General features: G+C 34.0%; 1 protein-coding gene across 4 annotated transcripts in view; it reads right to left on the bottom strand.

The window, feature by feature from the left end:
* The window catches only part of NOVA1 (NOVA alternative splicing regulator 1), a gene marked incomplete at both ends in the record, with an annotated part of 139,925 nt that overhangs the window by 86,692 nt on the left and 39,765 nt on the right, over positions 1-13,468 (bottom strand). The window contains one exon of one of the 4 annotated variants that reach the window (XR_014617233.1): positions 9,360-9,494. The exons of the other annotated variants lie outside the window; for them this stretch is intronic. Of the gene's footprint in view, positions 1-9,359; positions 9,495-13,468 lie in introns of those variants that run through there. 4 annotated transcript variants of the gene reach the window in all.

The raw sequence follows: 13,468 nt of genomic DNA, 5'->3' as shown, positions 1-13,468 counted from the left end.
AAAGACTTCAGAGTTCTTTATAATACAGCGTACAATATTTAGATGCAATTGGAGGTGGGAGATTTTTAATGTTAAAAGAAGATTTTGAATAAAACAATCAACAGAAATCCTTCCTAAACCTCAGGTCACTTTCACAGTAGCAGAGGTAGTAGTTTTACCTCTATTAAGGGTCAATGTCTACACTGAGGGATTTAATTTGATGCTTTTAAAAGTCAGACTAAGTATCTGGTACACCTGTAAAAAAGATAAGACAAGACATGGGACACGAGCGTGCATCATTCTTTAAGAACATACACTGGTTATGAATAACAGAAGAAAGAATCCAATCAAGAGTTCAAAAAGAAGAAAGTAGCAGGATATTTTTGTATCTGCACTTTTTCAAAATTCTACTCAATGAGAATATTTAAACTCACAAACATAGGCTGATTAACCTATCAAGAAAGAACTAGCAGCCTGTATATTGGTCCTCCTTAATTCATATTTCAGATGAGTTCCTTAACATCAGTATTGCATCAATGACTTCACATTCAAAGCATTACCCCAAGACTTAGATTGCTGAACTGAAATTTAGTAAAGAATAGAATGCAAATATTCACAGTCATGCAGTAGTGGCAGTTCATGTGCATTTACTTTTTTTTTTAAAGGAAGTAAAGTTCAGTATAAAAGACACATATGCATTTAAAAATGTTTTTATTATCCTGATTTTCTTCTCATGTTTGCTTTCTACTTCAATAACAAAGATCATTTGTGCAGTATTCCTGTTTCTCAACTACTGAAATTGACACAGAAGGAAGTAATTTATAGAAGACAAGGTCCACATACATTACAAAGTACTTAATCTGTCTGCTCTTACACGTGAATAGAAAAAAGAAAGGGAGAAAAGTTTGGTGGAGTTATAAAGAAAGTTTCACACATAAAACCATAACTGGATAAAAAAATGGTACACTTTATTCAAAAAGTCCTCAAAAATTCTATAGAAACAAGTTCAAAAGCATTTAGTTTGCAATGTGACCCTTACTTTTATATATATTTATATATAAACACATACATTTGTATAAAATTTCATCTGGTTTTGGAAAGGCATTTCAGTAAACCTTTTAAACTAAAAGTAAAAATTTTAAACTTAATTGTCTAAGATAATTAAGTTTAATTACAAAATTAAATTGTCTAAATTGTACAACTAAAACTGAAGTAGAAAATTTGCTTATCTTTAGTTAAACAGCAAAAACTTGTATAGAAGTATAGCAGAAGAACTTCAAACACCTGCTCAGTGTTTTCAAAGCAAAAAATAAATCACATGACTACTCTTCCAGAATGCAAGACACAACCAGCATGTTCATTTGTAATCTACTTTAGAAAACAAACCCTATAACCTGACAATAACTGCTTTATTTTACTACTCTAATATGACAAAATATCCTCACTAAAACACAATACTGTAGAACTAGTTTTATAATAATGTGGCAAGGATATGTTTTCAAATATACATTAATAAAAATTTTCCCTTTAGTATTACTTTGCATTGTAGTCTTCTGTATTGAGTTAAAAATACTAGTGATTATATATTTTAAGCCTTTTATCATCTATTTAAGATCCTGAGGAAGGCAAGCACTAACACTCTTATTCTCCTCCACAACGATGCATCCTAAATACTGGCAAATGAGACATTCAGTTGAAGACTAAATCTAAAAAAAAGTTGCTTTTTTGTTCTACTAAAACACACCTATCATAAACCAGTTGCTTTTTACAGGAAGAAGTCCTTGTATTTCCAGTTAAAATATACTCCAATAAAAAATTCAAGAATTAATGTAATCCAGAAAGTATACACCATATGCTTATACAAGAATAAACTTTCAGACCAAGAAAGTGCAGGGAAGCCTGCATGATGCGGAAAACAAACCAAAATATAACTGAGACAAATGCAACTATAAAGTAGATGCTGCCCATCCTTAAATCCAAACTGAGAGACAGATTGTCACGGTGGAAAAAGTAAATACTTTAAAGCCTCATAAGGCATCCTTGTTGTGTCAGGACTTGGTGACTTGTCCTGTGCTGCTCAAAAATCTTTTTTTTTTTTTTCCTACTATAGAGAGTCTAAATTCCTCTCAGTAAAACAGTGACTGCTTAGAAAGTATAACCAAAACAAGTTCTGCATCCCTATAAAATTCACAACAAAGATTAAAAAACCCCCTCAGATCTATAAATAGATCAAAAATCAGAACACCACTAAACTTAGCACATCACTACCTAGACTACAGGGTTTAGGAAATGCACAAGCTTTAAGAAGCACAAACACAAAATGGCTATGTAAAAATGCTTCTGGTTTTAACATGAGGATCCATAAACAGTTTGTCTCCTTGTGGTTTGTTTTTGTTTGATTTTTTTCCTAGTGACAGCTAGTGGCTACTTATACTACTAAACAGATCAGAAGTGGTCTCAGCTGACATGGCAAAAAGCCTAGGAAACCACCCTGTTTGGTGAATGTTGGGAAGAGCCTTTTCTGTAGTCAAATGTTGATTGGAGGATGCTGTTAAAGTGAGAATAGGGGAAGACAATTTTTCTTTTTTAAAATTTCAAAGCTATATATCCCACTCAGATACCTGAAAATTATGTAGTTTCAATTGCTAGTAACTGACAATCAGCTTTCCTTAATGGTAAAGAAGTTTAATGAATTTTGAGAAAAAAATATTTTAATAAAAGCTGAATATATGGACTTCATAAAAAGCAGAACTTGTTTAGACAAGTTCAAATATCTCAAAGTAAACACTAATATCAATGAAAAATTTCAAGTCAGGAAATAATGATAATATGTCTGGAAGATGGTAAAATTGTGATGAGCTAAACTATTTTATCACACTTCAGGAATTTCATTAGTAAGAAAGCATACTATCAACAGAAAGCATACAAAATACATTTATTACCCATGCTTGTACATTTCTCAATAGGTAAGCTCCATCAATTTACTTAATTTAAAAATATTTTCTAAAGAATTCTGGTTTGATTTCCTATTGCAGTATTCTTGCTTTGTTATATTGGTATTTCATATGAATTTGTTCTATCCATAAAAGTTAATAGACAAAATTATTATAAACGCACAGTTTTTCATCAAATAGCAGGTAGCATGTTAGCCCAAACTGACCGCTGGACTTTTTCCAACATATTAAAAAAAGCAAAGATCATATAAAAAAGTAAATTCCAAATGCTTTAAAATTATCCCATTGCACATGGAGAAGTCAAATATGGTAATTTACTATGATCAACATGAAGATATTAAAACTAAAAGCATATAAACACTGCTAATTACTAAAATTTAAACTGTGGTGGTTTTTAGCTTTTAACAGTCACCAAACCAAAGTTATCCTATGTCAAGTATTTTTCTTTACATCTTTACATGTATCATAATAAACAGAAGACTTGGTGAGTGCTTGGCTTTACATCATTTTCCGCTAGCCAAAAGAACTGAGAAGAAACTGCCAGGCTCTGCTCACTGAAACCAAATTCAGTATTCTATTACATAGTGAACTCAGACTATCATTAGTCCAACATCAGTAGGTAAGAGCTGATCTTGTTGCAGTTCAAGCTGAAAAAACTCATACTGCTAATGATTTGAAGACTTCATTATTATATATTGTTATCTAAAATACTTTCTCTAAACTGAAAAGTAGTCCTATCTTCCTAATTGGCTTATCTGGCATTTAGATAACTTTCTAATTAGCACAATTTGGTACCCATGTACAACATCCAACTGCTTGTTATTAATTGGACAGCAGAGGGAAAACTCAAGTACCAAATAACCATTCGGTTATTTGAGACTGATCACTCACACAGTTTATAAGATGCACCTCATAACTAGATTCAAGGACATTGTCAAAGTAGAATGGGAAAAATTAGAATACCTTTAACCATTAACAATACTTAATTGTCAAGAAAAGCATGGACTTTATGTCTCGAGGCTACAAAGTGTGAGTAATTGCAAAGAATGAATCATAGATGGGCTAAGTGTATCAGCCAATGATTATATGTGAGATAATTATGATCTTGTTACAGAGGCTATTAAAGGAAACTAGACTTGATAATTAAATACTGTATTACAACCCTCTGAAGGACAACCTTGTCAATAATAGTTAATTCAGGATATAAAAACATAACATTTTGAATGCGTCCATTTATAAGCAGAAATAATATTTTAATTTTTAAAGCAAAAATTTAATAAATCTGTTTTTCTGACATTTTTAAGATGGGTTTTTTTGTTGTTCTTTCAAAACAACAAAACAGAATGATTTCATTATCGCAAGATAATGAAGCTTAACTGGAGAAAACACGTTCGCCTTTTAAAAAAAATAGTCACCCAATTTCACTAATCAAATGTAAGCTTGTGGTGCACATCCAAGGACACCCTAGCTCGAAGATATTTACATTCAGGGAAGAGTTAAGAGGAAACATAAAATTCCCAAGACTCTTGTTTTCACTCTTGTTTTGGTAGAATTATACCACGCACTATTTCATACACAGCCATCATATTTGTTACTGTAGTTTACTAAATTGAGGTAATTAATATATTATTTAATCTCAAATTTAGAAGTCTCTTTTCACAAACAGAAGAAGCTATAAACATGTTACCCTGATGACACAACTTTCTACACTGACTTTACTTCATATAGAAAGCCAAATTCAAGTTCACCGGCCTTGCACCCAATCCCTTTGAAATTTTTAAGCTACTTATCTCTTCAATAATATTTTTCCCACAAGTGTCAAGCAGATAACCAGGTTTGGCAGACAAAATGGAGCCTCGTTAAAAAAAAAGAACACATAATTCACTCTTGCTAACTTCAGGTTCAGATTAGATGTTGGGAAAAAAATTTTACGGAAAGAGTTGTCAGCGCCTGGAACAGGCTGCCCAGGGAAGTGGTTGAGTCACCATCCCAGGATGTGTTTAAAAAAAGGGTAGATTGGCTACTTGGGAATATGGCTTAGCATAGGACGGGAACGGTTGGACTTGATCTTAAATGTCATTTCCAACCTTGTAAATCTGTGATATCTCAGGCTCAAAGTTAAAATAAACCAGACTTTACACATGTTGAACACTTCGTATAGTCGTATTTGGATGGAAAGAAGTGAAGAAAAGCTTACTTTTAGGGTTTTTTTTTCCTTTGTGGAGTTAAGCAAAAGGATCACAATCACGCAACAATGAATAGTTGTAATGTTTGTCACCATTTTAAAAAAACAAGAAACAAAAAGCAAACGAGACCCATAAAATTTAAGTTTAAAAAATGAAAACTTGAGATATTTCATTTTTTTTAATGATGATCCTATACTACTTTTCTAATAACTTCTGAAGCAGAAGTGATTTACACTATTTAATGAATAGCCTCATTACTGGTAATTCCAGTATTCTTTTTATATATGATTAGATGACTGCAAACAAGATCAAAGACAACAGTCTTACTGGGTAGAAAATAGAAGTATTCTAGTTAGCACAGGAGAATTAAAAAAATTGAAGTGAAAGTTTGATGGTTTATCCTAGACAAAACCTAGATAAAATTTTGAAATTACATCTCATCTTCCATGTTATTAAGAACAGGGTTAACTAACCTGTGATTAAGATAAGGTTGTTCCAAAGCACATCTTCATTTCAGTAAATACTAGAGCAGACACTGGGGTTCAAAACATGTGACAATTCAAGCACCTAAAACAAGTATTTTCCCTAAAAGGCCAAAGATGGAAAGGCGAGACAGAACGACCTACCTAGATAAAAATGCTAATATTCAAGTTATCAGGTAACTTTCCACAAAATGAGAAATTATGTATTTATTTAGGCCTTTAATATTAAAATACATTTTAACACAGGTTTACAGCACTGATGAATAAGAGACTTTCCAAAGAGAGAACCATTAGCGTACCTCTATCAAGTCTAAATAAATTCTGTTATTTGCACTGGCCAAGACAAAGTGAAGTATAACTTCAATATACCAAAGATTTAATTGATCAAAGCAGGATGAGTTAGCCACAGAAGGCAGAACACTTTCAGACCTCTGTCACCACTCCAGAAATCCAAATTAGTATGTCTATTCAGTATTTCCAGTGAGACATATGGAAAGGTTTTCACAATAAAATTTAATTTAAATATCAAGTTTAATTAATGAAAATTTGGTCCATTACCCAGAGATCTTACAGAATATCTTGGTGCTGTAGGTTTTTCTCAGTAACACTTGTAATGTAAAAATTATGCTGCACTGGGCTAAGAAGTTGAATTTGCTGAATTTATTTCTCTCTCTAGTATTTTTCATTATTGATGCATTGGTCTTCTGTCTTGCTGCTTATCAAATGACCATGATTTTTAGTGACCATCATAAAAAGAATTTGTATATGTAATTGTGAAACTATCAATACTTGCAGGCAAAAGGGTCCTTCACAATATACTATAGGAACAATAGAAAATACATACCATAATGACCATAATGTGAGGATTTTAAAGTCAAAATGGGGACTCCCAGCAAGAACCGACCCATACAACATCATAAAAGTTATGAGTCAGGGCATTGGCTCATCTTCCAAAACAGAGGCCCTCTGGCACGTTTTCTTTTATGATAGCCTGGTTGCCTTAATATCAACATAGAATGTATTTAATATTTCTATGTATGAGTTGCTGAAACAGAAAATTATTGTCAATTTATAATTTTCAAGTCTCATTTAACAATGTTGCAGGTGAAGTAGGTACTTTTACATACCTCAGTCTCATGCTTGCTGCTAGAATTTGGCAAGTTCTTAAGCAACATTAAAGAACCCACACAGAGAAAAATAGATAACTGCAGAAGGAAAGACAGTCAAGTGACAGTGTGTGGGGAAGGAACAGAAGAGAGTACAATATCTTCCTTCAGATATTCAGAAATTATATTGCAGAGGTCTCCTATAGCTGTTCTTCCTCTTCTACAGCAATTCTACTGTCTCTATGCAGCCTTGGCCATAAGATTTCATAATTCCCTTTATGTGCTGTGATTTTCTATGTTTTCTATCAGTCACCTAATATTTATTGCATGCAATCAACAACAGATTAACAATATATTGAAGTTACCAGAAAGAATTTTGCATTTAATTCTCCGTCTGTAAAGGAAACAGTTTTCCTATTTTAAGCAATGTAACAGCTTCTGAACATCTCCAGAGGGACTCTAACAGCAAGCTTCTTCAAACAGCTCTGCATCTACAGCCCATTCACTTTATAAATAAGCATACCGCATCTACCCCAGAGGATTAAAACTTTTTACTTCATTTTTTGAAATGGTTTGAGACTATATATATAGTAAGAGGTCTTTGCCATGACTTAATTGCTGTTCTGGATTGGATATAGCTTATTCTGAAGAACCAATACTGTTCAGACTATAGTTTTGATACACGCTTTGAACTGAAATGTTACTTTTAACTGTACGGTTTGTCCCTCTTCATCTTGTTTTTGTGAGCTAATTTTCAGAAGGAAACTCGGATGCAAGAACTGTCTCCTTACAGTTAAGTAAAATTACCTATCAATCCAAAAGCATTAACCAATTGCGTACTGTTTTTAAAATTGCTGAAGACTGCTTTTAGAAAAACATCTATAGAGTACTGCAAGTCAGCTAGTGGGGAACAAAGTCACCCATGAAGAAAACACACTAGCTCCTGCTTTTGTAAATAAGCACATACTAAATATGCATATTTTAACAAGAACATAAATCAAACATATAAGAAAATACAAACAGATATTAAAGATTCATGATCTCTATGCATGTGCATCGTTTAAAAATCAGGAACATAAAGGAGTTCCTAAAACTAAGATTTAACTTTTACATCGGATTATCAGTATTACTCAATGCATGAACATGTTACTGGTTTTAATTTTGAAAACTTATTTGTAACTACTTGAGAATAAATGATCTTAAGTCACAACAGAAGCCATTAAATAGTAAAGATTTCTGTATCAAACTAAGCATATGGACATACCTACTCAATATAATAAACTTATATCAAAACTGCATCTTATCCTGTACGTGTATCCATGTGTGTATGGAAAAGAATGCAAGACAGAGCACATGCACTTGTATCTAAGAGGAAAAAAAATGTATGGAGAAAAACCTTGCAAGTTGCATAAGCAAAAAGGAAAAGGTGTATTAACAATAATTGCTGAAAGAGCAAAATTCTAAGCTCAGCATGCTGCACACAAGTATACGTTAATGTCCTCTCTGAAACGAAACCAAAAATACCAGCAAATGCACAATCATTTCTCACTGACTTCATAAAAACATTTTCTTCACACTACTTTTTAAATGCAGAAAGCATTTAATTAATATCAGAACTACACAGGTGAGTCTAAGGACTCTACACATAGTCCTAAATCAAATTTAAAAAACGAAGACCAACAAGTAAGTCCAGGATAACATTCAAGGGAATTTTTTTATACAGTGGATTTCTTCTGACTTGCAACTTATTCCTTGAAGCCGTCAATAAAATACCATGTAAAATCCTCTATCCTATACCACTCCCATAAAAATCAATCTCTCAAATGAATACCCCACTGCCTGACTTCACTGAATATTGAACAAGGATGTGTGGGGTGAGAGACTGTTGTTCTTACTCCTGTTTATTCACACAAGCAGGTCTTTGTCTCAAAACCCCAACACAAATTAGTTTATATGGCATTTGAGATTTGTAAAAAAAAAAAAAAAAAAAAACACACCAAAAAATCCCCAAACAAACAAACAAAATTACCAGCACTGTCTGGTAGAATCCCAACCCACTAACTCACTAACAATAAAGTAGTCACAGATTTACTGGTGGTGCAGTCCATACTCAGTGCAAAAGAATGCAGTGCCATAAGCATAAGAATCTAGCTCCCACTGAAAGCACATGAAAGGTTCTTATTAGTTAAACAAGAATGTGTTCTAAGTGCAGTTGTGCAAAATCGGAGTTAATCTCAATAGAAATAAAAATATCTGATAAATTGTGAAAAATTTAATTGCATGCACCTTACAAATCAAGGTGAGCTGTTTTAGTTACAAATGTTAAGATATCTAAAATGGCACTTATATGCTGTAAGAGTTGAAATCAAATTAATAAATACATAAAACATAAAGTAACTGCAATATTTATTTACAATTTCTGACCACTATTTGTATTGAAAGCCACATTAATTTCCTTAAGTGAACAGGTCTTTTGAAAGCAGGGTGTGCTAGAGATCTGATTTTTCATTCTTGACTCTTTATGCTTCCCTGTTAGTATTCTAGCATCAAAAATATTTGTGAAACTGATGCAAGTACAATAGCAAATAAAAATACTTAGTGCCTGAATGTCATTTTAGCTCCTCGTTAAAACTGTCTTTACAAATTTTTGTCTGATCTTGGGATTTAATTAAGTTTACAGAAATGAGCTAAAAATAAGTCAGTATTAAAAGGTAGGGTTGCCAGTTCTTTCATGGTCCCAGAAAACGTAGAGGAAGTTGTCAGGATCAGCTCAGCTCCACTGTGCTCCTGAAAAATACAAAATACCAGTATCCACTGGATCATTGGGTCCTTAGCACTCTAGTACTATTTATGAAAAAGATTTTGGTGATGACCTTAATGGTGTTTTAAAATATGGAGTGAGACAGATTTGTCAGTAGGCTTGATCTTTCTCTTTTAAGGTTTCATGTCCTAAATACACATTATTTATAAATTAAAGGTAGAAAGAGCTTTGCATAATGATTAACATATTAGGATCTCACCTTTGGGGATTTTACACAAAGAAAAAATATTAGGAAAAATTAATTGAATTTAAATTAAAAAAAAAAAGAGTTAACACCATGCATAGCTGGTTTATTTCATTTTTATCTAACGAAATTACATTAAATGTTACTCTCACATATATACTGGGAACATCTAATTGAAACTAAGGTTGAGAGAATCCAAAAGGCTCATAGAACTCTCTTCTCATAATGTAATAAGTAGCATAATTCCTTTTATGGCAGCAAATATAACCTTAGTAAAAATACAAAGCACTCACATCTCACTATTATTATCCAGCTAGATATGTTAGCTAAACCAGGACTTCAAAACATCCACAGAAAACTGTCACAAGAATCTCTGATGACACTACTATAAGTCCTGCTGGACAAGCCCTCTTATAAATGGAATTATAGCTGAAAATGTATCAGCATTAAGTCAAAGAGTAAAAAAAAAAAAAAACAAAACCAAAAAAAACAACTTTGGCTTGGAAAAGGTCTCTACAACACGGGCAAGTTCAAAATACTTATTCTGTACCTGCTTAGTTACAGTCATCAAAGCAAAAGTGCTTCAGTACAGAGAAGCCCATATTCATCAGATTTGTTTCTTAACAGCAGTCTCTTAAGTCAGTCCATCAGTATTCCATTTACTCAAAACTGTTGTGACCTAAAAAGAATTTACTTAAGCTTTAAAGGATTCACATTTTGCTATATAGCATAGCAGTTGCTACATAACACAGTTCCTATTAAAAACAAAAATATTACAGGAAAAATGTTTTGCTCAATAAAATCCATGTATAATTTTACATCTTCTTAAGATAATCAACTGTAATAAAAATGTAAATCCTGGACTATAGTTATGTTCCTGGTTAATAGTACAAAGCAGGTAGATATACCAAGCAAAATGAAAAATAACTTTAAATACTGCTATTAAACTTAGCATTTAAACTACCTCAATTTCTCTAGCAGCACTAAAATAGTCATATTACTTGAGGTTCAAATTTTGTTTTAAATTAAGTTTCAATATCACAGGAAATTGTGGCACACTACAATTCTGTCTACCAAACAAGAAAAATGTGCTAATCCAACCTCTCTCATCACAATGCATTAACAGATACTACAATGAGATGAATTTTTCAACACATGAAAGTAGGTCCAGAGCTTGCACATTCTTTCAGCAATTCTATTTCAGAATCTGTCATGGGAATGCCAACAGGTAGATACCAGAAATGTTAATTAGATGCTGCAAAACTAATTGACACTACACTGTGCAACTTCTTGTTTACCAACTGTAAATATGCTTAATCAGAATTAAAAGTTAAATTGCATATAGAAGCTGCTTAAACTCCTGAAAGTGTTTCAATCTTTAAAGTAAAAAGAGAAATTCAATGTCTATGTCATCTGCATAACAGAAAAGAAAAATCTAACTATGAACCCCAAAGTTTTAAGAAATAGATTGTCGTCTAATTTCACTCTATTTGGCACATACAGCAATTGTGTTTGATTTTTCAACTTCCACAGATGTCAGACTGGTTGAATCTTCACCCCCACTACAATAGCAACTAACACGACAAAAGAGCTAGGGTTTCACCCCATGAATTTATCACTGAATTGTTTAGTAGCTTGAGTGATATTAAAATAAGTACAAACAGCTCTTAAGTATGCTCTTCTGCTATGTTAACTTTTTGGAGGTAGGGGGAACAAACACAAGAACATTTCAACTGAGCATGGAGTTTTAAATCAAAGGCAGTGAACCTCACAACACGGAGACTAATTTTTGGTTGTCACAACTTGCTGAGCCTACAGCCTTTACCTTTCAGCACTGATAGAAAACTGGCTACAAGCTGCATGAGTTATCCTTCCAAACTATTTCCAGATAATGTCAACATGTTCCAGTTCCTTTCTCATTCTGTGACCTCTATATTACCATCCTGGCTAACTGGCACTAGGAAGCCCTGCCTGAGCAGTGGCGGGTTTGGACATGAGGGCCACCAGATGTCCCTTCCAACCTCAATTCTCTGTGATTCTGTGATACTGTAAGAGAGCTGTGTGTCAAACTTAATAACAGGTATTTGAAAACAACAAAATAGTACAAGGAATGATAGTTGCAACTCTTAATACCTAAGTTGGCAAACTATCATCTTCTGATTGAATTTGATTTTGTTAGTAAATATGTTTACAAGTCCAAAGAACTAGCAAGATTCTCATCCAAAAGACACATGAATGAACAAGTCTACCTGGAGAAGGCAACTAAAATAGGTTTCCATGAGTAAGCTCAATTCTAACACAGCAAGTTTCCTGGCAACACCAAGCAGTATGGCAAGGTCAACACACTGGACAGAAGGCATGCCATGTAGAGGGACCTTGACAGGTTACAGAGGTGGACCCACACAAACTGCATGAAGTTCAGCAATGCTAAGTGCAAGGTCCTGTACATGGGTTAGTACAATCCTAAACAAAACTACAGGCTGGGCAGAGAAAGGATTGAGAGCAGCCCAGAGAAGGAGGAGGACTTAGGGGTGCTGACAGACAGCCAGCTTAATAGGAGCTGGCAGTGTGCACTAGCAGCTCAGAAAGCCAACTGTGTTCTGGGCTGCATCAAAAACAGTGTGGCTAGCAGGTCAATAGAGGTGATTCTGCCCCTTCTACCCTGCTCTCATTAGATCCCACCTGGGTAATGTTTCCAGCTCCAGCAGACAGGCAAGACAGAGCTGCTGGAGTGAGTCCAGAGGGCCACAAAGTTGATCAGCAGGTTGGAGCACCTTTCCTGTAAAGACAGGCTGAGAGAATTGGGCTTGCTCAGCCTAGAAAAGAGAAGGCTCCAGGGAGACCTAACTGCAGTCTGCCAGTACTTAAATGGGGCCCACAGGAAAGTGGGAGAGGGACTGTTTATCAGGGAGTGTAGTGGTAGAACAAGAGGTAACGTCTTCAAGCTGAAAGAGGGGAGGTGTAGATTATATGTTAGGAGGGTGGTGAGGCACTGGAACAGGTTGCCCAGAGAGATTGTGGAAGTCCCATTCCTGGAAGTGTTTAAGGCCAGGTTGGATGGGCCTTTGGGCAACCTCATTCAGTGTAGGGTGTCCCAGCCCATGCCAGAGAGGGGTTGGAACTAGTTGAACTTTGAGGTCCCTTCTAATCCAAAACGTTCTATTTCTCCTCAACTTTGCATCTCTATCTTAATTTACAGATTGGGAGGGGGAGGTCTAGAAAAAAGTATAGGATATTGAATGTAAATTGAATAAACCAGAAAGGGGACAAACAACAAATTATTGAAGTAAACACAAAAAAACCCTACATAAAATAAATATAAATTAAGAAGAACTATTTAACCTAACTGAATCATGCTGTCTTTACCACGTAAAAAGAAGAACGCATGAAAGAAAAAATTCCAAATAATGATTCTGTCAAAATATTGTACTGTCTTTATGCCAATTTACAATTTTTTTTTAAACTAAAACTGAACTGAGATGGACCTCTCAAACACATCTTAACCTGGTATAAGAGAAGCAAAAATATGTCTCAAAATAGCCAAGGAATATAGAAACTTAAGGTTACGCAATTCATGCTGATAGTGATGCAGAGATAAATTAAATTCTCCCATGATTTTGCCAAAGAAATAGAAGCATTTCACATGATGCAGCACAGCTTTGTCCTACAGTGGCCAAAACCAATTTTTTAATTCTAGATTACAGAAAGTGTTATCTCTTCCTATTCATTTCAAACCCATATTATACAGAAATTTTC

This window comes from Gallinula chloropus (genome assembly GCF_964237585.1).
Source record: "Gallinula chloropus genome assembly, chromosome: 4".
NCBI classification, from domain to species: domain Eukaryota; kingdom Metazoa; phylum Chordata; class Aves; order Gruiformes; family Rallidae; genus Gallinula; species Gallinula chloropus.
Note: the sequence above shows the minus strand (reverse complement) of the source record. Positions and strands in the feature narration are given on the sequence as shown.